This window comes from Anastrepha obliqua, chromosome 3 (assembly GCF_027943255.1).
Source record: "Anastrepha obliqua isolate idAnaObli1 chromosome 3, idAnaObli1_1.0, whole genome shotgun sequence".
NCBI lineage: Eukaryota > Metazoa > Arthropoda > Insecta > Diptera > Tephritidae > Anastrepha > Anastrepha obliqua.
In genome coordinates, this window is record NC_072894.1 from 137,832,012 (window position 1) to 137,852,334 (window position 20,323).

The window sequence follows — 20,323 nt, forward strand, 5'->3', positions numbered from 1 at the left end:
AGGCTTAAATAATTACCGCCATTGAAAGCGGCTGTTAACATTCCCATGCACAGATATAGTTTGCTGTTAACGAATTTAGTTAACATTTTCTTGTACGCTTCGAGCAACGAGCTCGCAATTCTGTTAATATGGCGCTTAACTTAAAGCCTTTACTTACGCTGTCGTGCTGGTCGTACTCGGCTATTCTTTGTGTAGCTGTTTCCGTTTCATACTTCTGTTGTTGCGCTATTGCAAACGTAGATATGTGTCGTTTCGCTGTTAACTGTTGACTTTTTCAGAACTGTTTGGTTTTCGGTGCTGTTAAGCGCTGGCATTTATAAATTGAATTTCGTGCGTTCCACTTCAGTCTCAAGAAGATATCCAGTGATATAAAACATAGTGACGGTAACGAACTGCGGTCAAAGTATTTGTCGGCAAGCTTTTACTTATTTGCTGATCCGATGTGTGAAGAAGTGTACATATGTACTTGTATTTCTTTATCGGCTGGCGATATTGACTGCTATCGTGCTTTTGTCCAGCAAAATTACTACAATAAATCGGCATAGGCTACACTCAATTGTAGGTACCAGCTAGTTGCAATTTGTTTGTTTTTGCGTTCTATTTGTTTGGCTAAAAACAGAAACCAGCTATTTAACAGCACGTGAGTAAATGTGGGCCGTACTAAAAAGTTGGCAGTTAGTTATCCTTTTGCAGTGCGCATGAAAGGAGAGCTCCCGCAAGTAAAAAATTGTTATGCCGCGGAATTCGGTACAAATCACTTGGAAAAATTGATGAATATGTAAATTGAAGAAGGAAATGAAATTTGTGGTTTAGTGTGCGCTGTGGCAAGGAAAATTATGGAAAATAAATATATGTATAGTTGAAGAATTTTCTTGGATATACGTGCGTGTAAACGCCGTGAACTATGCTTGCCGCAATTGTATAAGATTTTTGCAAAATAAATGAAAGAAGTTTTTGACTTGTGAAAAAAGAAAGCAAACTTTGTATTACGCTTTTGTGTGTATTTTCTTGCTTACAGCTATTCTGTTTATTGTGTGACTTTGTTTTGTGTGCTCTCCTTAAAGGCTGTAAGCGTTAGCCAGCTCTCACTAAGCAGCAAACAGTGTACATGTGGTCGACATAAGCGGCTGTTAAGGCTGAAAATATTTGCTGCTTAGTTTCTTGGTGTATGTCACAGTATACTGGCGTCAATACCGACGCAACGCACAGTCCTTTTAACGCAAACACACGAAATTTAGTTGAGCTCTCTTATTAACAAATGTTCGTGCATATGTATGAGTATATAGACGCACATAGGGCACGCATTTTTGTGTTGCTACATATAAATATACTTATATGTATGTGTTTTTCACCTTTTTGAGCAGCGTTAAACTGCATTTGAAGGCCGTCGGTCGTCAAAGACAACGCGTCCTAAACACCTGAGTGCCGCTGTTAGCCGCCGCACCTATTAAGGGCTGTTTTATCTTGTTGTTGTTTATAAACACAGAATTTTTATGTAGGTAGTTGTTGGTTGCCGGTTGCTACTAATATGCATATATTAATATTTTGTTGTTGTTTTCTTTTTGAAGTTATTCATCTACTTTCCGTTTGTATCGGTTTGTTGTGCGTTTCTCAGTAGCAACCAACAACGTAAATGAAATTACAGCAAATGCTAAGTTATATTTTTAAACAAACAAGATCTTCAATATAAGTTACAACAACAGTGCTTAAATCACGTACAGCGAACAGTAATCAGAGTTGAAAGCAACAGCTAATAGTGCGCAAGCAGAATGAAAGAAGGCGATGGAAATGAAATGAATTAAAGTAAAGCTTAATAACCGGCGCGCTTATTGTGATATTTTGCACATTTAGAGCCAATTCTAAGTAAATTTTTCTCAGCTGTAGTAGCAGTGAAAATGCAAAATACAGGCACATGCGAAAAAATAAGAAAAAGTAAGCGGCAACAGCACAGCAATAAAAGCAACAACAACAACAGTGTACATTTAGTTGTTTACAATTGAGGCGGTAAGTAAGTATACAAATAAAACTAATAATTTAAAGTGCCTTAAAATAATCTCAAGCCACCAACAAGAATTTACACAGCAAAAGTGACAATTTGAATAATTACTATTTAATGGGTAATTAGTGCGAGTCGCTTTAGTAGTTAGTTGTCTGCCTTGTGGAAGCATCTAGAACATGTGTAGACGTTTATGCCGATTTAAAATTACAAAATTACGTTTTAGGTGCATAAAGTTAAAAATTTCATTGGCAAACGAGATCAGCTTTAAGTTGACACTTACAAGGTGTGGCTGTCTAAAAATGATTTTATAAATATTTATATTTATTTATTTATTTATTTTTCTTGTTCACTCCTCTCGGGAGCATAGGGCCTTGACAAGACTCAGTCTTGCGTTGGTTTCGTTAATCTATTTTGATTTCTAACAGGATAGGTGATTCGCCTGTCACTAAAATATTTAATTATTATTCTTTTTTCGAATTGATTACGTCTGTCAAATTTCGACACTTAGAAATTTTATAACAATTACGGAAATATAAGTAATTATTATAAACTTCAATATATACCACTTCTTACTTCCTTACTTATTTGGGCTGATCGGGGATCACAACCCGTTACCCGATTAAGACCGACTGCAACAAGTCTCGCCAGGCGTCTTTGCTTTGCTCGCGCCTTCTTCAATTTGTTAGACCAAGCGATGACAGGGTTCCCTCGACTTCGTTGTTCAGTCGGAGGCATCGTTGTTATCTAACTGGCCATCTGAACACCTTCTTCGCTGGAGCTTCTGCATCCATACGCTCAACGTGGCCCTGACAGCGCAAGCGCTTAAAATTCCCTTCAGCACTCTCTCCAACAAAAGATATGGGGAAATAAATAAAAAACCATCCGGTCAAGAAGGGGGAATTCACATTAAGTGAATCAATTTCTCGTCGAAAAAGAAATTAATTATTTTCTCGGTAGACGGCTCTGGCAATTTAAAGTTATGCTCGTTGTTAAGGTGACATTTCACACTAAAAAATTGGTTTGCTGTTTTTGGTTTAATACATTTAATTGTGAGTTATAGGGTGTTGGCAATATATTTCTATTTCTAAGTAATCTCTAATATTCTTTCTTTACAATTTGTAAGAAAAGTTAAATTCTTTATAAGAAAATGAAAAACATAATGTTAAATTACTTTTAAATGAATTGAATTTTTTTTATTTCTTGATATTATATGCTTTTAATGAATGAATAAAATACTTAATTGAATTAATAAAATACTTAATTGAATGTATAAAATAAAACATTATTTTTTAGTTGTTGTACAATATTTCTAGATTATTATTATTTAAAAAAAGAAATAAACAAATATTCCGAGAGTAAAATTTAATTGAAAGCATTATTTCAAGCAATATTGGCATAATTTTTGGTGAACTTTTGGGCTTCCATTCCCAGCTTTCATTTTTCCATTTCAAATAGTTTCGAAAATGCGCGTAAGCGAATAAAATAAACTCTCTCACATTTGTAGGCGCTCCACTATTGACCAACGTAGTTAAGGTAAAATAATTCGGAAATTATTAAAATATGCAATTAGTTTCAATGAAAAGCTTCAATTATTAACGCAAATAAATTATACAAAAAGTAACTACTCAACTAACTAGAAAATGCAAAACAAGGCTCAAAAGCAAATCAAACCGCGCGCCAATGAGAACTCACTAAACCAGAGCATAGGCACTTGTTAATTGTTATTGTACATACTTTTTTGTTATTGAAATACTTCTTAGTGTGCAAAGAGAACTTACCGGCAAGTGGGCACCACAAATGTACATACACAACTACGAATATGTTATTGCCTGCTTACATACAAGTATAATTGAGAGTTGGGGAGAACATCCATTGAACGCTCAAATATAATAAAATTTCAATAAATGAATCATTACGTACACATCTAGATACATAGATATACATACATACGTATTTAAATATACAAGTATTAGCACTTACTCAAATGTAAGATCTAAGTGAATATAAAATAACTATAAATTGTGTGAAGCAAAAGTAGAGCTAGAAATATGCAACAATAAAAAAGGGGTAATAGTATTGAGAATATTTTTTCTTAAGCATAACAGAAACTAATTAGAATTACTCTTAATGCTGTCTATCCAAGGTAATCTTGGATTAAATAACTGTGCTTTTGCCAGTCCTTAATAATAAATCTTGGAGGCTGCTTATTATTTAATACAAACTAATGACTAATTGCCTTTTTTTGTTGTCAGTTAATCCGATTAGCGACAGATCAGAACGATGCTCACGCACAAGTCAAAATAGGTAGAGGATTGTTTTTGCAATTTTGTTGGTTTTCTTTTTTTTTTTAACGAACGCAAGCCGCTGTATTTTCAATTGCATTCATTTACAGATAAATCAAATAAAAACAAACAAAATAACGAAATAAGAAATAACAGCATGCGCTAGATTTTTCTAAGAAATTCTTATCACAACCAGCGAATGTTTTTTATAAATTTTTTTTCTTTATACAAGGTGGCGCAAAATCAAACATGCAATTTTGTTTTTGAATAACTTTTTTATTAAATAAAAAAAAATGATTTGGAATGACGGAAACCTTTATTTTGACCATTTATCTGTTTGTAACCTGCTCCTGTAACCGCTCCGCAGGCAATGCCAAACCACCGAGTGTATTATTGCCATGAAAATGCGCCTCATAAAAACCATTTGCCATTCGGAGTCCACCTAAAATTGTAGGCACTTTCCATTTGTGGAATAACATCAAGGCGCACGCTAAGAATAGGAGGAGAAGCTCGGCCAAATACCTAATAGAAGTTCCCACGACAGTCGGTTCTACGTAACCGGAATAACGCAGACTTATATCCAGCCAAGGACTGTCACTTCAGCAGCATTAACCGTATACGTATGGCGAATGTTTATGTTGCTACAACAACAACAATAATGTAACGGAAGTGTACGTGCCATTTATTTATTTTATTTCACTGCAGTTCACAAGTGTCAAATATGATGGACGTACGACACCATTTGGAAAAATTATATATCTTCCGACAGGGTTTTTGCGCCACCTTGTATATTATTTTGATATTTTTTTTTGTTGGCAGTGTTATGCGTTTTCTTCTATATAACGCATGCTCGAAATTTTTTATATGTAGAAAATTCATAATACCACCGCAAAAAAAAAATGGCGGATAGTTTATAGGGTAATTAGTTTTGTGCCACCCTGTAGTAAAACCAATGTACATAAGTAGATGCGTCAATTCAATTCAAAGAACTTTATGAATTAATGCGAATTTACAAAAAAAAAAAACAAAAAAAAACAAAAAGGAAAACTAAAGACGAAACTAAAAACAAGGCAAAAAACGAAGCCAAAAAGTTTTACAAACTGAATGAAAAGTACCAACTCAAAAACAAAAAAACAAAAAAAAAGCAACAGCAAATACTTTGTAATGCAATTATTTTTATTTTGCTTTTGCTTTACTTCAATTTTAAGCCATTTGATTGTTACTATTTACTATTTTCTATTTATATAATTTTCAATGAATGGCGAATGATAAGAAATTCAATGATTATCATACACACATACATATATACGCACATATGTACATAATCGGGTCTTATTGCTTATCACAATAAGGTAATTTATCACAAATATTCAACAACTGCGCGTTCTAATCAGGTCTTATAAATATTGGTATGGAAGCAAATTATTTTACCCAGCGTATATTTTTGATGAAATGTGGCGGAGTGTAATTTTATAAAAATCATGATTTTCATTATATGCTCTCGTTGGCCCGTGCGAATTATTCGCAGTAGCCGGAACACTGAAAACTTTGACGTTAGGAGAATAAAAAGTAAGGTTAACCTATAACAACAAAAGTTAGAACCTTGCATGCCATGACTTACGCCTACGTTATGTATGCAATTAAAAATTTGGTTAATAAATAATAATAAAAAAATTAAATAAAGTCAAGAAATCAACAATTTATTAAAAAAAAATTTTGCTCTGCATCAGACGCACTTTTTGATCAAAATGCCTAATAGACGAGCAGCAAATCGTACAGTTATACTACTCCGACGCATTAGAAACGTATTTGCAGAGATTTTTGTGCACTTGAAAAATTTTACTGATCTGATCTTAATCGTAATCTGATACTCGTTAACAAAAATTTTATTAAATTAGATATATTTTTAATTAAAAGTTTTAGGTAAGTGGCGAGCTTCTTCAAAATTTAATTTCTGCATCAAAGTGTATTTAAATTCCTTTCATTCGCTAAACGCGTAGCAATATTTTGCTTTACTTATATTCACTAAATTTTTAGGCAGGTGACGAACCTATTCAAAAGTTTGCGTTTCTGCCTAAAGCGGCGAGGTTGGCCTTCAAATTTGTTTTAGATGCTTTCCATTCAAATTCAACCGGGCTATTCGGGTCATGTTCTTCGATTTCGATGTAACTTAAATATGTTGCTCTCTGGTCAAAATAATGAGACACGTATTTTTTTGTTCGCCCGAAAAAATTTTTTTTCAAGAGTTATCGGCAATTTTGTTTTTCGCCTCAAACTCGATTTTTTTTAATTATATAAGAAAATTTTTTTTTTAAATGCCCATAACTTAGTCAAAAATGAACCGATTTTAATAATTTTGGGTTCAAAATGATCGTAATTACATACACAAGCGACTTCATGTAGAAACAATTGCAAAAAAGTAGTTGAAATTTTTTTATTTAGCAAAAAAGAAAAAAAATTGAAATTTTTTCGAAATTCAATATTTCAAAAAGTGTATTTTTTTTTTTTTTATAACTTTTTCCAAATCAAAAGGACATCTCAAACTTTAATTGAGCTGCATGCCCAGTAGCTAAAATGCGTTGTTTTTGAGTAATGAATTTTTGAGTAAACACCCTGTTTCGCAGTTTTTGTTTTTTGCAAAAGAAAAAATGTTCAACTACTTTTTGCAACTATTTCTCCATGAAATCGCTTATGTAAGTAATTACGATTATTTTGAACCCAGAATAATTCAAATCGGCTTATTTTTGACTAAGCTATGAGCAATTAAAAAAAAATTTCTTATATAGATTCTTTCCATTTCAATTCAAAAGGGCTTTTCGGGACATGTTCTTCGATTTCGATGTAACTCAAATATTTTGCTCTCTGGTCAAAATAATGAGACACGTATTTTTTTTTTCGCCCAAAAAAAATTTTTTTCTAGCTTTATCGGCAATTTTGTTTTTCGGCTCAAAATCGATTTTTTTTAATAATATAAGATTTTTTTTTTTAAATGCTCATAACTTAGTCAAAAATAAACCGATTTTAATAATTTTGGGTTCAAAATGATCGTCATTACTTACACGAGCGATTTCATATAGAAATAGTTGCAAAAAAGTAGTTGAACATTTTTTATTTTGCGAAAAACAAAAAGTGCGAAACAGGGTGTTTACTCAAAAATTCATTACTCAAAAACAACGCATTTTAGCTACTAGGCATGCAGCTCAATTAAAGTTTGAGATGTCCTTTAGATTTGGAAAAAGTTATAAAAAAAAAAAAATACACTTTTTGAAATATTGAATTTCGAAAAAATTTCAATTTTTTTTCTTTTTTGCTAAATAAAAAAATTTCAACTACTTTTTTGCAATTGTTTCTACATGAAGTCGCTTGTGTATGTAATTACGATCATTTTGAATCTAAAATTATTAAAATCGGTTCATTTTTGATTAAGTTATGGGCATTTAAAAAAAAAATTTTCTGATATAATTAAAAAAAATCGAGTTTGAGGCGAAAAACAAAATTGCCGATAACTCTTGAAACAAAATTTTTTCGGGCGAACAAAAAAATACGTGTCTCATTATTTTGACCAGAGAGCAACATATTTAAGTTACATCGAAATCGAAGAACATGACCCGAATAGCCCGGTTGAATTTAAATGGAAAGCATCTTTAATCATTGAATTTGATGTAGTGTTAAGAGAGATACGGAGTGATTACAAAAAAATAGATTAATTAATTAAATATATTTGGTCAGCTTATGACTGGGTTTAAGTTTACACAAATATTCTCCAACTGGTGCTCATAGGGAAAAGTTTACTGAAATTTACTTTGATATTTTCTTATTGATCTTATTGATATTTAATCAAATTTTTAAGTAGGTGGCAACCCAACAAAAACTATGTAAGTAGGGTTTCAAACTTTGTGTAAAAACTTCCAATTTTTGATGCGAATTTTGAGTATGCAGTTTTATAGTCCATCGAATTTTGCGATAATATAGTGCCAGCTTAAAGTGGCTCCAAAAACGCGTTGATTTTTGACAATTTTTTTGGTGGCGTTCTTGGGAATTTTCTCTATAAAAAAAATTAGATCATGCATTTTTTGGCAGCAAAAACAAACAAAAATTATCAAAATAATATACAAGGTGGTGCAAAATTAATCACCCTGTCGAAAAATTTATAATACGTGCAAATGGGGACATATGTCAATCATTTTTGACACTTGTGAACTGCAGTGAATAGCTGCATGTTATAAACAGACAAACAAAGGAGCGCGCAAAGGTCAAAATAAATGTTTCCATTACACAAAATATTTTTTTTATTTAGTAAAAAAGTTATTAAGAAACAATTGGATGATTAATTTTGCGCCACTTTGTATTTCGAACAATTGCAGAAGCTGTAAGAACTAGGATGAGGAAAAGTTTATCAGCAGTCTTCTCTGTCACTGTCCTGCATGGCATGCCAGAAGGCTTATATACTTTCGCTCATCGTTTTTGAATAATTCTGATATTCTTGTAAGCGTCAGCCAGATCAAAGGGTTTGCACTTAAACAGAATAGTTTAAAGAGGAGTAGTAGGTGAACTGCTGCTATGGTATCACAATGGATCGGCAACAGTCTAAGTGAGTTGGTTTAAAGACCGACTGCCACCACTACCTACTTACCCACCTTGTATGTATTTCGAATGAAATGAATTTTGGAATGCGGTACGGTAGCACGTCATAGCCTTGTGATTAATATGCCGACCGAAAATTGACAATGGAACTACATCTTTTGTACCATGGTATACCATAAGTTATAGCCCCTATTTCGGAGATCACGAGACCTTTGGGCCTACAAACTGGTACTACAATAAAATTGTTTATTTTCTGCCTTGTCTTCTGCAACATGGCTGTTTAGTTAATATTTTTGCGGTAGTTTAACGCGCACTGTACTAAATTTTTACTCAGTCACAAAAAAAGCAAAAAAAAGGTTTGATGTTATTTTTTTATTTGTATGCATTAGATATTGTAAGCTATTGCATCACAGATTAGCAAGCAGTCAGTCTACAGAGAGATATTTCGCTTAAAAACATCAACCACAACAATTTAGTATTTACAACGAAACTTTTCCCTTGACTTGGCACACGCTTTCCATTCAATTTCATTACAAGGCTTCATGGGGATTTTATGCGTGAGCTAACGGATTTGAATAAATAAGTCAATGAATGAAAAAGCTTACTATAAAAATTAGAAATAATTACGGCTATAAAAAGACTAAAGTAGAACAAAAATGAAAACAAGCCAATGAAAGAAAAAAAGAAATAGTAAAATGCAAGGAGAAAGGCAATTCTTGAATAATTACTTGTACGTGCGAAGGCTCGGTGGTGACGCCAAAGCTGATATCGAATGATTCGGTTTGCAAATATGCAATATTATAGGGCTCGTATTGGTAGAAGTGATTTTTGTAGGGTAAGAAGAAATTAAAAGTATTTTATAAACATACCTTTGCTACTAATTTACACCCTATTGCAAAATTATAAGCACGCTACTATTTTTTTTTATAAAAAATATACTTCTTACTAACACAAACGCATAAATCGCAAAGTTGCAATTTTGCACAAAATTAAAAAAAAAAATTGTTAAAAAATTTACAAACTTTCAACTTCTTGAACAGAATTTGTAGAACTTTTCTGAATATGCAAATGACCGTAGATTTTTGAAAAAATTTTTTTTCGCGTGTCACGCATTTTCTTCCATTAAAAGTGCATGCTCGTATATAAATTTTTTTAATTGAAAATATAATACTAATTCAAAAGTTGTGCTCAACATTCATTGAACTTGGATTTGTTTGCCTCTCTATTAATACCCGTCGTTATTACCGCACGATAAACTGTTGCGCTACACCCAAATTGATAAGCATAAATTATTAAGTAATCACACATTCATACTTTATTTCGTACTTAGTTTTTTTTCCTTTTACTTTACTTACAAAAAAGTCATTTGCCCATTCACAAAGAAATTATGAGGACGGAAACTAAATCCAGATAAATGTTTTCATGCTTTTCTACCATACATACACACATATGCGTGTGTGAGTGTGCATATGTTTTCTTTTGTTGTGGGCTACTTAATTGTTTGTTGTTTACGCAAGCATTCACATATACGTACATACTTATTATGATGTATATAAAAATGTGTTTTATGTAAAAGTATATAAAATACATAGGAGTATAACCAAAGTCGGCAAGCAATGGCTGCGCAGGAGGTAGCCAAACTGAAAGGCTATGCGTAGACTAGGCGAAAACGTGTGAGTCTGATATTACGACCCCCTGTAAGAAAGTGAAGAATTTTAAATTATTTATGCAACCTGTGTTCTGCAGATGTTTATTCTATTCCAAACGAGTTGTAGTGCAATTATTTTAGAAGAAAGTATGATGAACTACCGATTTGTATAAAATTTAGGAATATTTTTGGTACTTCAAACGGATAACTGATACTGGTTCAGGAGAAGTATTTTTCGTAAATAATAGAACGCTGTTTCGATTTTGTAAATCCTTACGGGATTTGGAATGATTGGTCGCCTGGTTATCCTTACCTTTCCACACTCACTTCTATTTTCAGTTTCGCTCCTTTGAATTGAAAGTAACCAAAAATCATAGGTTTAGCTCAACGAGTTACTGTATGTAAGTTCGCTCCCTAAGACACTTTCGAGTTGTGTTTTCCATTCATCCTTTTTGATAGAAGCTTGAGCTAGTAAAATATTTTATGATACTTGCCGTATTTTATTCATTTGAGCTTGAAAATCAGAGCAATATGGGTTCTTTTTAGAGCATACAAATTAGGTTATGTTATGGTGGTTGCCACTTTCCATGAAATAGTGGAGAGGCAGAGGCTTACTTAGGCCTGGAGTTACATTGTGATGCCACTAATTCCCGATGTGGTAAAACCCTTTTGTAACTCTGATAAAGATAAAATATTGTGGACGATAGAAGATTTCAAGTCTGCCAGACATTCAAAGAAGTAAAAGTTTAGAAAGCGATGCCGCTTTTATAAAAATAAATAAAATAAAACCCTATTAAAAAAATTAAATTAATTAAATTAAAATTTAAAAAATTATAAAATAAAATTGAAATAAATTCAAATTAAATGAAATGGATAGAAATTATATAAAATTGAATTAAATAGATTAAATGGAATAATTAAATATAAATATGAAATGAAATAATTATATGAAATGAAATGAATCTCAACTAATCTCCTTTCAATTGGAACAAAAAGCAAGGAAATGAAGTGAAGTTTAACGAATTGAAAAGAAAATAAATGAAATGAAACCAAAATAATGAAATAAAATGAAATCAAATGCAGTTAAAAAACTAATGCAATAAAATTGAAAAGAATCAAATGAAATGTAGTGGACAGAAATGATATAAAATGGAAGTAAATTAACCCAAATGGAAAAAATTAAATAAGATGTAATTAAGGGGTTAGGGGTAATCAGAGGCCCCAAAAAATTCAATAATTTTTTTTGCTAGTCAATTGCTTTATTTTGCAAAAATGAAAACATAGCGTTAATACATCATATTTCGACTTGACTTTGGAAAAATTAAAAAAAAAAATTAATAATTGTAGAAGTTATCGCTGTTTGTTTGGAGCCTGTTTCTCCAGAAGTCCCTTGCGGTGATCATCACAAGTCCTTGGAGATTCATCTAAAATCAATCGGACAAGAGAAATTAATTTTATTAAGAGATAATCTTGTGCCTGATGAAGTTTTTTTTCCAAAATTAAAAATATGGCGGACTCTGGAAATGTTTTTCAGATTTTCAAGAAAAAAACGACAAAAGAATCGAAATTTTTGAAAAAAAAAATCCTTCGATCAGGCACGAGTTTTTTATGTTTTCCAAAAGCAGTATAAATTTTATTGAAATCTACCAAGCGCTTTTTAAGTTACAGTGATCACCATTTAGTTTTGAGAAAGACGCATTTAAAAGTTTGCTATCGACCCTTTGTTAATTGTTGAATAACTCGAAAAGTATTGGTCGGACTCATTTCAAATTTTCACACAATATTTTTAAAATATTATACTTTAAGAAAATGAAAAAAATACAATTTTTTGAAAATTCTCTACCCGTAACCCCTTAAACTAAAGAAGTGAAAAAATTTTATATGAAATTATATTAATTGAAAGGAGGTTAGTTCAACTGGAACAAAAAGAAATGAAATGAAGTGAAATTCAACGAATTGAATAGTACTGTCTAGGAATTATTCACTACTGATATCTAGGCGTCACTTTGGAAGTATCCTTTATACCTATTTTAAGTAGTTGTGCCAGTTGGCTCTATTCGTGCTGGGCGGCATATATGTATAAATAAGTAATAATAATTATACCTATGTATGCCTGTGTAGATATACGAGTATACTGAAATAAGTACTTTTGCTTTTGAGTCCATGGCTCTATTCCTTTTTTATATGTCAATATTACTTAGTACTTATTATTGTGCAGGACGTTCTTTAAAGTAATTATTTTATGCTAATTTAGACATTTCAGTGATTCGCGCCTTTGATTGCGCCACACTAAATGTATGTATGGTACATCTAAGCACATTTACATATGGACATAAAAATTATACGCTTATTATATGGATTTATGCCTTTCGCTATGTATGTATGTACATATCGCATATCTGGACTATTTTTACCCAGTGGTAAATGCAAAGCATTAAGAACTAAAGTATGACTAGCCCATTAGGCGCGGTACCTAACTCGTATTTCCCAGAATGCTTTATGCTATAAGGGAAGACCATTTTCGTTTTCTCTTTCTCAATAAGTTCTTCTGTAAAGCTAAAACATTTCTCAGATATTTCAGAAAGATTATTTGTGCCATTGAGATCTTCAAGATTGGCAGAAATGTTTTCTCGAGACACATTTTTTCATGTGTACAAATAAAAAATCATTGGATATAACTAAAATATGTTCCAACTAGGACGCTAAATTGTAACGTTACAAACATTTCTTTGCATTCAATTTATTGTCAAGGAAATAAAAAAAAAATTGTTTGACTATAAGCATTTGCAGCCACCGAAACATGACACAAATGGCATCCACTTCTCCATTGTTTTTCTTTGATGGCATCTTTAGGTGTTTTTGTAACGAAATATTTTCGCTTTTAATTTAACTTGAATCTTTCCACCAGGTCGTGATTTTCGAAATTTTTCATATAACAAAGCTGTTATAAAATACCGCTTCCTGATGAAGGTACCCCGTACAATACTAATTGCATACATTTCCACAAATCCTCTTACACCCACTCTCCTAACACCTCTCATTTGGACCCAACCCGTCTGAACAGCATGTTGCCTGGACCTTTTTTTGTCAAAAAATTCAGTTTCGAAAAATTATGATTTTACTACTTAAAACCCACTTACTGGTCAAAAGTTTGTTTGCATATCAATAATATTCCAGAGTTTGTTTTACAAAAAACAAAAAATTGTTTCAATGCTATCGCAACTCAAATTACTATTTTAGTAAGTCACAAAAGATCTTACTGGTCAAAAGTTTGTTTGCATATCAATAATATTCCAGAGTTTGTTTTACAAAAAACAAAAAATTGTTTCAATGCTATCGCAACTCAAATTACTATTTTAGTAAGTCACAAAAGATCTTTTAGGTCAAAGCTTCGGCTATTGGGTACAGGTACAAAATTATTAAAGTCCAATGTCTAATACAAATCCTCTCCGGTTCTGCTATTGCAGATCCCCAGTATTTCTGTTTTTTTTGCAATTCTTATGTTTTATATTCAATCTATGCGAATATGAGTTGGGAGCAAAAAACAAAAAAAAAACACTTTTGTGCCAATCAGCATATCATTATAAAAATATATTTAATGTAAAAGTGTACAAAACAAATGGAAGTAAGCAATGGCTGCAGTCTGCCAATCTTCATACTATCTTCGTCGATCATCAACTGCCCCACTCAACATTCGTTTTTCACCAGTTCGGAACCAGTCACGAAATACATGCGTTGTGGTAGTTTTTAGGAGAGTGTCAGCATTGTTTTACTGTAGGGCAGCTGGCCGCATAGCATGTAAACGCATATGTTTATATGTATGCCCGTGTACATACATGCATATTAACAGCCCTTCAGCTGTGAATTAAGATAAGGGAAGCGAGTAGGAGCCCCACGGGTATACACTATACTATACAAAAAAATGTCCATATGTCGGACATTCTGACGTTTGTGTTTTCTGTTTTAGCAGTCCCTTAATAATGACTTTGCACGCATTACGCTTGTTAACGTCTACTCAAAGTGCCTACTAAGTATAAGTCTGCTTTGCTTTATAAGTTCAAGATTTCATAGCGTTTTGCGGCTTTGGTTTTACTTTATCAGCAAAAGAGGCAACAAACACAAAACAATATCTTAAAATTGAGTAAAAACGTGGAGAGAAAAAATATATTTTTAAATATGTATGTACTTATGTATGCATATGTAAAGTAGTCGGGCGTGCACGCCATACCAAATTGAAATGCATAACCGAAACGTGCAAATTAAAAAAAAATATATATATAAAAAAACTAAACTCCACTTTTGACGTTTACTACAGTCATATTGGCGATTTGACGGCGCTTACTCTACTTTTGAATTATTCTGCATTTCGTGCATGTACGAATGTATGTAATTGTGTCATTGCACTCGAACTCATGCTGGAAGTGCTATGCCTGTGTGCTTGTATGCTTGTATAGATGTACGTATGTATGTGCACCATTAATTACTCGCTTTTATCACATTTGTCGTGATTTTTAATTTTTCCGTTTTTTACTTTAGTTGTCGCCTCTACGTCGCAGAACTGCCATTTGTAATTAGTTTAGTTTAGTTTTTTAAGCAGAAAAACATGACATTAAAATTGAATATTTTAAAGTCGTGCAATAACCTTAATTTTGCAACATTTTATATTTATTTTTATTATCACAGATTTACGTTTGTTTTTTAAAAGGTATTTCAAGGAAAACACCACTATCTAAAAACATCTGCTATAAATCTTATCTTATAATCTTCATTTATAAATTTTGCCAATTTGCACATCTCTTCGGAGGCCATTTTTAAAGGGATGCTTTCTCTCAAGCCTTCGTCACATGCAACTGCTGACGGTCTCTCAGCTATTTCGCTCAAGAATTGTTCAGCATTGGCAATCCCTCTGAGGTGCATGAAGTCGCGTCATTTCCGAGGCGTCAATAAATTTTTAACACATCTTGCACCATTTTTAGCAATGCACTACAAAGTCAACCGAGTTTGAGGACCTTGGAGTTTTACTCGATACGAAATTTCGCTCATTAATTTTATTCTTTCAAAGTTGTACTCTCTTCTCGGCTTCATTCGTCACAATGCATTTAAATTTTCTGATCCGTACATATACCTATGTACAAACTCTTGTTGTTGTTGTTGTAGCAGCATAAACATCCTCCATACATTTACGGGGAGTGCTGCTGAAGTGACAGTCCTTGACCGGATATAAATCCGGGTCGTTCTGGTTACGTAGAACCCACTGTCGTGCAGCAGTCTTACGGCTCTTGTTCCTTCTCATTTACATAGGTATCATTTGGAGGCCTTACGACCAACTTTCGATAAATAGATTTGAGTGCACTCAAAAAATATTTCTTCAGCAGGCATTACATTCCCTACGATTTGCGGCCCCTGTTCGGCTAAAGCTAATTAATCTAGAATCTCTAGAAAAAAGAAGGACAGTCCTTTCACTCTTGTTTATTTTCAGTGTTGTTAATAGCATCGCCCATCGTCCGCTTCTTCTTGAGAAAATAAGCTGTAATGTTCCACAAAGAAGTCTTCACAATTTTTACCCTTTTTATGGAGTGAGCTTTGGCCTACTTCATTTGGGAGCCGCATAAATCTCGATCGCTTGCGACTTTTTTCCAGTTCCTTATGCCAAGTTTATTGATGTCTTCTCCTAGTTCGTCGGCCCATCTCGCTCTCGGTCTTCCTATTGCTCGCTTCCGTTGAACGCTCTGGCTTCTAAAATTCTTTTCGGCGTCCTTGTACCGTCCGTTCTTGTTATAAGACCCAGCCATCTTAACCGGTGCGCTCTGATGAAATGTATAACATTTTCGCATTTTCGCATTTTCGCATTTTCGCCACTCGTCCCAATGATTGCTCCAAAATATTTTTTAAGATTTTTTCGTTCGAAGGTTTGCAGTTTTGCTTTATCTGCTTCAATTAGCGTCCACAATGTTTAGTAGTTGCGATTTGAAGAGCTTCGTTAGTGACGCGTAGGATCTGTTAGCTGCTTGGATTCTCTCACCGATGGTGATGCTTGTTGAATTGTCTCTAATCAGTTTGAAGCCTAAGTAGACGGTCTTACTGAATTGCGTGTAAAAATAGTGAAAAGGCAAATTATGGGGGTTTCACCAGGGCAATGCGCTGCCACATTCCATTGCTTGTTAAGAGGTTTGTAACCCAGTTCAGTACTCCGGTTTTAGATTATCGGCCTTATTGCGGGATCTGCCTGCTTCCCAAGGTAAAATCTGCTCTAAAGCCAAGATTTGAGACCATCGAGATAATGAAAGAGCAGCATACGTCCGGAAAGAAGAAGAAGAAAAAGGAAGAAGAAAAAGAAGAGTAAGAACAATAAAGAAGAAGAAGGAGAAGAAGAAAAATATAATATTAAAAAAGATGAAAAATAAGAAGAAGAAGAAGAAAAAAGAAACAAGGGCATAAGAATACTTCTAGCACTGTTTCGAACATTGGAAGCCTCGTATGAAGCCTTGTAGTGATAGAAGAGAGGTGTAGAGAGTCGTATATGCAAGTTGATAATAAGTAAAGTGTGGAATCATAATGAAATATTTTTAAAGAATTAATACAATATATATTTAAAGAATTAATTAAGAATTCCATTTTGAAGACACGTTGTAAAATGTTGTTCCAATTTTAAATCTGGCTTCATATGATGAACATTTCTTGCTGCCCCTAATTATTTTTTCCCGAATCTACATTGCAGTTCAAGTGCCATTTAGATATTTAATTTTCCTGGTTGAATCGAAAACCTTCTGCTTGCCTGCTGCCGCTCACTATAAAAGTAGGGCCGAAATTTCTATTTTTTACTTTTGGAAAAGGTACTAAATCCATAGGTATACTCGTAAACCCAAATGCTTTCGCTTAACACATTAAGCGCCATGCCGCACGTTTTTTAAGAGAAACCTAATAATTCCTCGAAAGCCTACGAGAGGCATTGCTTCTCATTAGGCCTTATTCTGCGCGTTCATGTAACATCGCATGACATTTTTATGCCTTTAGAAAATTTGATCTGTGCGAAAATTGATGACAAACATATGATTATTTTTATGATTCCAGTTTCGAAGCAAAAAACTTACTCAGCCTCCAGTGAATGTTTTCGTCAAATCCGCCTGGCAGTTAATGTGTGCTGCTACGAAATTCACCTCAATTTTTCGACCAAATTACTCCAAAACATTACAATTCTGCTTTTGTATCTTTTTGTATCACACGAAAATTAAAAAAAAAAATGGGAATACTGTTGTGCTACCTAATTGTCGCATTACCCACTCAACGTTGCCAGCGTGACTCCACTATGTAGATATGTGCCATATTTATGAGTGTGCGTATGCATGCAGATATGTGTGTTTGTGTGTATATTTGACGCAATCAAAGTACGCGCACATGTTTGGTGCGCACGAAGTAAACCCCTCCATGAGCTGCACCGCTTTGCTTGCTCGATTGAATGCGCCGTACTTGTGCTATTTTTAGTGTTTCGCACAACTCCTTCTCCGATCCGTAAAACAAACAACTTTGATTGAGTGCGTGTTTTGTTTTTCTACTTGCTTGCTGAGCACCACACTGGCGTCTCACTTTCTGATTTTGCTCACAGAGTGGTTACTCTCACTGTTTGACTTCACCTTTTTTTTGGTTTACGTTTCATGTTTTATTATTTTTTATTTTTTCTAAATTTTTGGTAGAGTAATATGGCGAATCTCCAACCGTAAGCTGCTCCGCTTTGAAGTGGAACCACCATAATTCCTTTTATGCTACCACATACAGGGTCCGGCACTCGAAGTGTAACCAATTGAAAAGGCCATAAATTTAGTTTGGTTAATTACTTTTATTTAAATCAAAGTAAAAAATGTGCGAAAATAATACAAAACTAAGAATAAACTTACTTTTGCTCGATATGACCACCTTTTGCCTGACTATGGTCTTGAGACGGTTAAGAAACGAATCGCAAACTGCCCGAATGTGACTTGCATTGGCCCATTCGCGGACAATGGCTCTTTTCAGCACCTCGATACTCGTGAATCTTTTAGTGCGGACTTTGCTCTCCAAAATAGCCCAAAGTGACTAATCTATAGTGTTCACGTCTGGTGAATTTGAGAGCCATTATGTGGACGTTATGAAGTTCGGAACGTTGTTTTTTAGCCATTCTTTGTTCACTCGAGCTTTGGGAGACGGTGCGAGTCCTGTTGAAACGTCCTTGGCCTGCCACCGAAATGTTTGTCCGCCCACGGCTTCAAAGCAACCTCCAGAATACTTTCCCGGTAATATTTCGCATTTACCTTGACGTCAGGCTTGGGGAGCGCTCATTTGCGGTTGAAGCGGCCCAAACCACTATCTGTGGCGAGTGCTTCCTCCTGGTGGACAATCGATGATTCAAATTCTCGTATGAACGGTCGGTCAAATAAACCTTATCGCTTTGGGAGTTTACGAATTGTTCAGTGTGAAAAATTTTCTCGTCAGAAAACACAATGTTCGGAAATTGACCGCCTTTGGCCAAGCGAAGCAACTCCTTCGCTCTCTCAAGTCTGACTTTTTGCTATTTTGGTGTGAGATCAATCGCCTTTTGGATCTTGTAAGGCTTGACTTTGAGATCCTTTTTTCGGTGTGCGGCGGATGCTACGGTCAGATATTTTCAGTTCTTTCGCCATTTGATTGGCACTTCATCGAGGATTTCCCTAAGTCGCTTCTTCACTTTTTGAACCATTTTACGTGACGTCGCAGTCTTTTGATGACCACCTACATGACGTTTTGTGACCTACCAGTATCATTGTAATGAGTAATGGTGCGATAAACAAAAACTTTATTTACATACTTCAAGGTGTTCGAGTTCACGAACATCTGCTGGTTGTGATTTTCTAGCCAAATATAATGCAATCACACTATCACGTTTGAAATCCATTACTGATTTTCTTTTTTCGTGTTTACTCTCGACGAAATGCTTCCGCGCGCTTCTAAACAATACTCTGGACTGTCATTTAGCTAACTAATAGACAGCCTGAAAGCGGTCTGAAGTTGGTTACACTTCGAGTGTCAGACCCTGTACATACGTGGAGGTGAATTCAGTGGATGCGAGTTTTACACTGGCTGCCTTCAACTACACTTCTGTCCATATTCTTTCTCCTACTCTTTTTATAGCTGCAGCCAGCAGTGATGCTTATGCTTTGGATGAAAGTGAAAGTGCTATTCTTTGGCACTTACAAGGTTTTCCTTTTTAAATTTTTTATGCGCCGCCTGGCATATTTAAATGAATGGTTGGACGTGAAGAGCCTATTCGTATGTGTGCATATACTCATATACATATACATATACATACATATATACATGTACATATACGTATAAAGCGGCTTTTGAGAGGCAATCTTTGTATGATATTTCATGTGCATTTGTTGTTTTTTTTTTTAATTTTCTTTACTTACATATCGTTCGTTTGCTGAAAGTGCTGCGTAACTCGAAAATTGAAAAGTTCAACGAATAAGTCACGGTGTGCTTGAACATGAAAATGACAAAACATACAAAATGGCCAACGGGGATTTGTTACTGGCTACTCATATATGTGAAATCTGTTTGGTTTGAAAATCTACACGCATCTGAACTCAAAACATCTAAATTTTTTTGAAAAAAACTGCCTTCTTCCAAGTGTGTGCTTCTCTTTTTTTAAAAACTGACATACTAATTTTGAAAAATTCTTGCCTTCCGTCAGCCATTACCTTTAATTTATATTGGCAATAAGATGTCGAGCTTATTCGCTTACTTATATTTTTCATGAGGTTTGATGTTGCGTGAGCGACCACTCAGAAATTAGCT

General features: G+C 34.0%; 1 protein-coding gene across 11 annotated transcripts in view; it reads left to right on the forward strand.

Moving 5' to 3' along the window:
• Positions 1-342: 342 nt before the first annotated feature.
• LOC129240712 (galactosylgalactosylxylosylprotein 3-beta-glucuronosyltransferase P) overlaps positions 343-20,323 on the forward strand; it is a 113,776-nt gene continuing 93,795 nt past the window's right edge. Inside the window, exons 1-2 of one of the 11 annotated variants that reach the window (XM_054876672.1) lie at positions 343-558; positions 1,569-2,008. The gene's annotated coding sequence lies outside the window, so the exon portion shown is untranslated. Of the gene's footprint in view, positions 559-620; positions 641-1,568; positions 2,009-20,323 lie in introns of those variants that run through there. The other 10 variants (XM_054876669.1, XM_054876670.1, XM_054876671.1 and 7 more) reach the window with 10 other exon arrangements.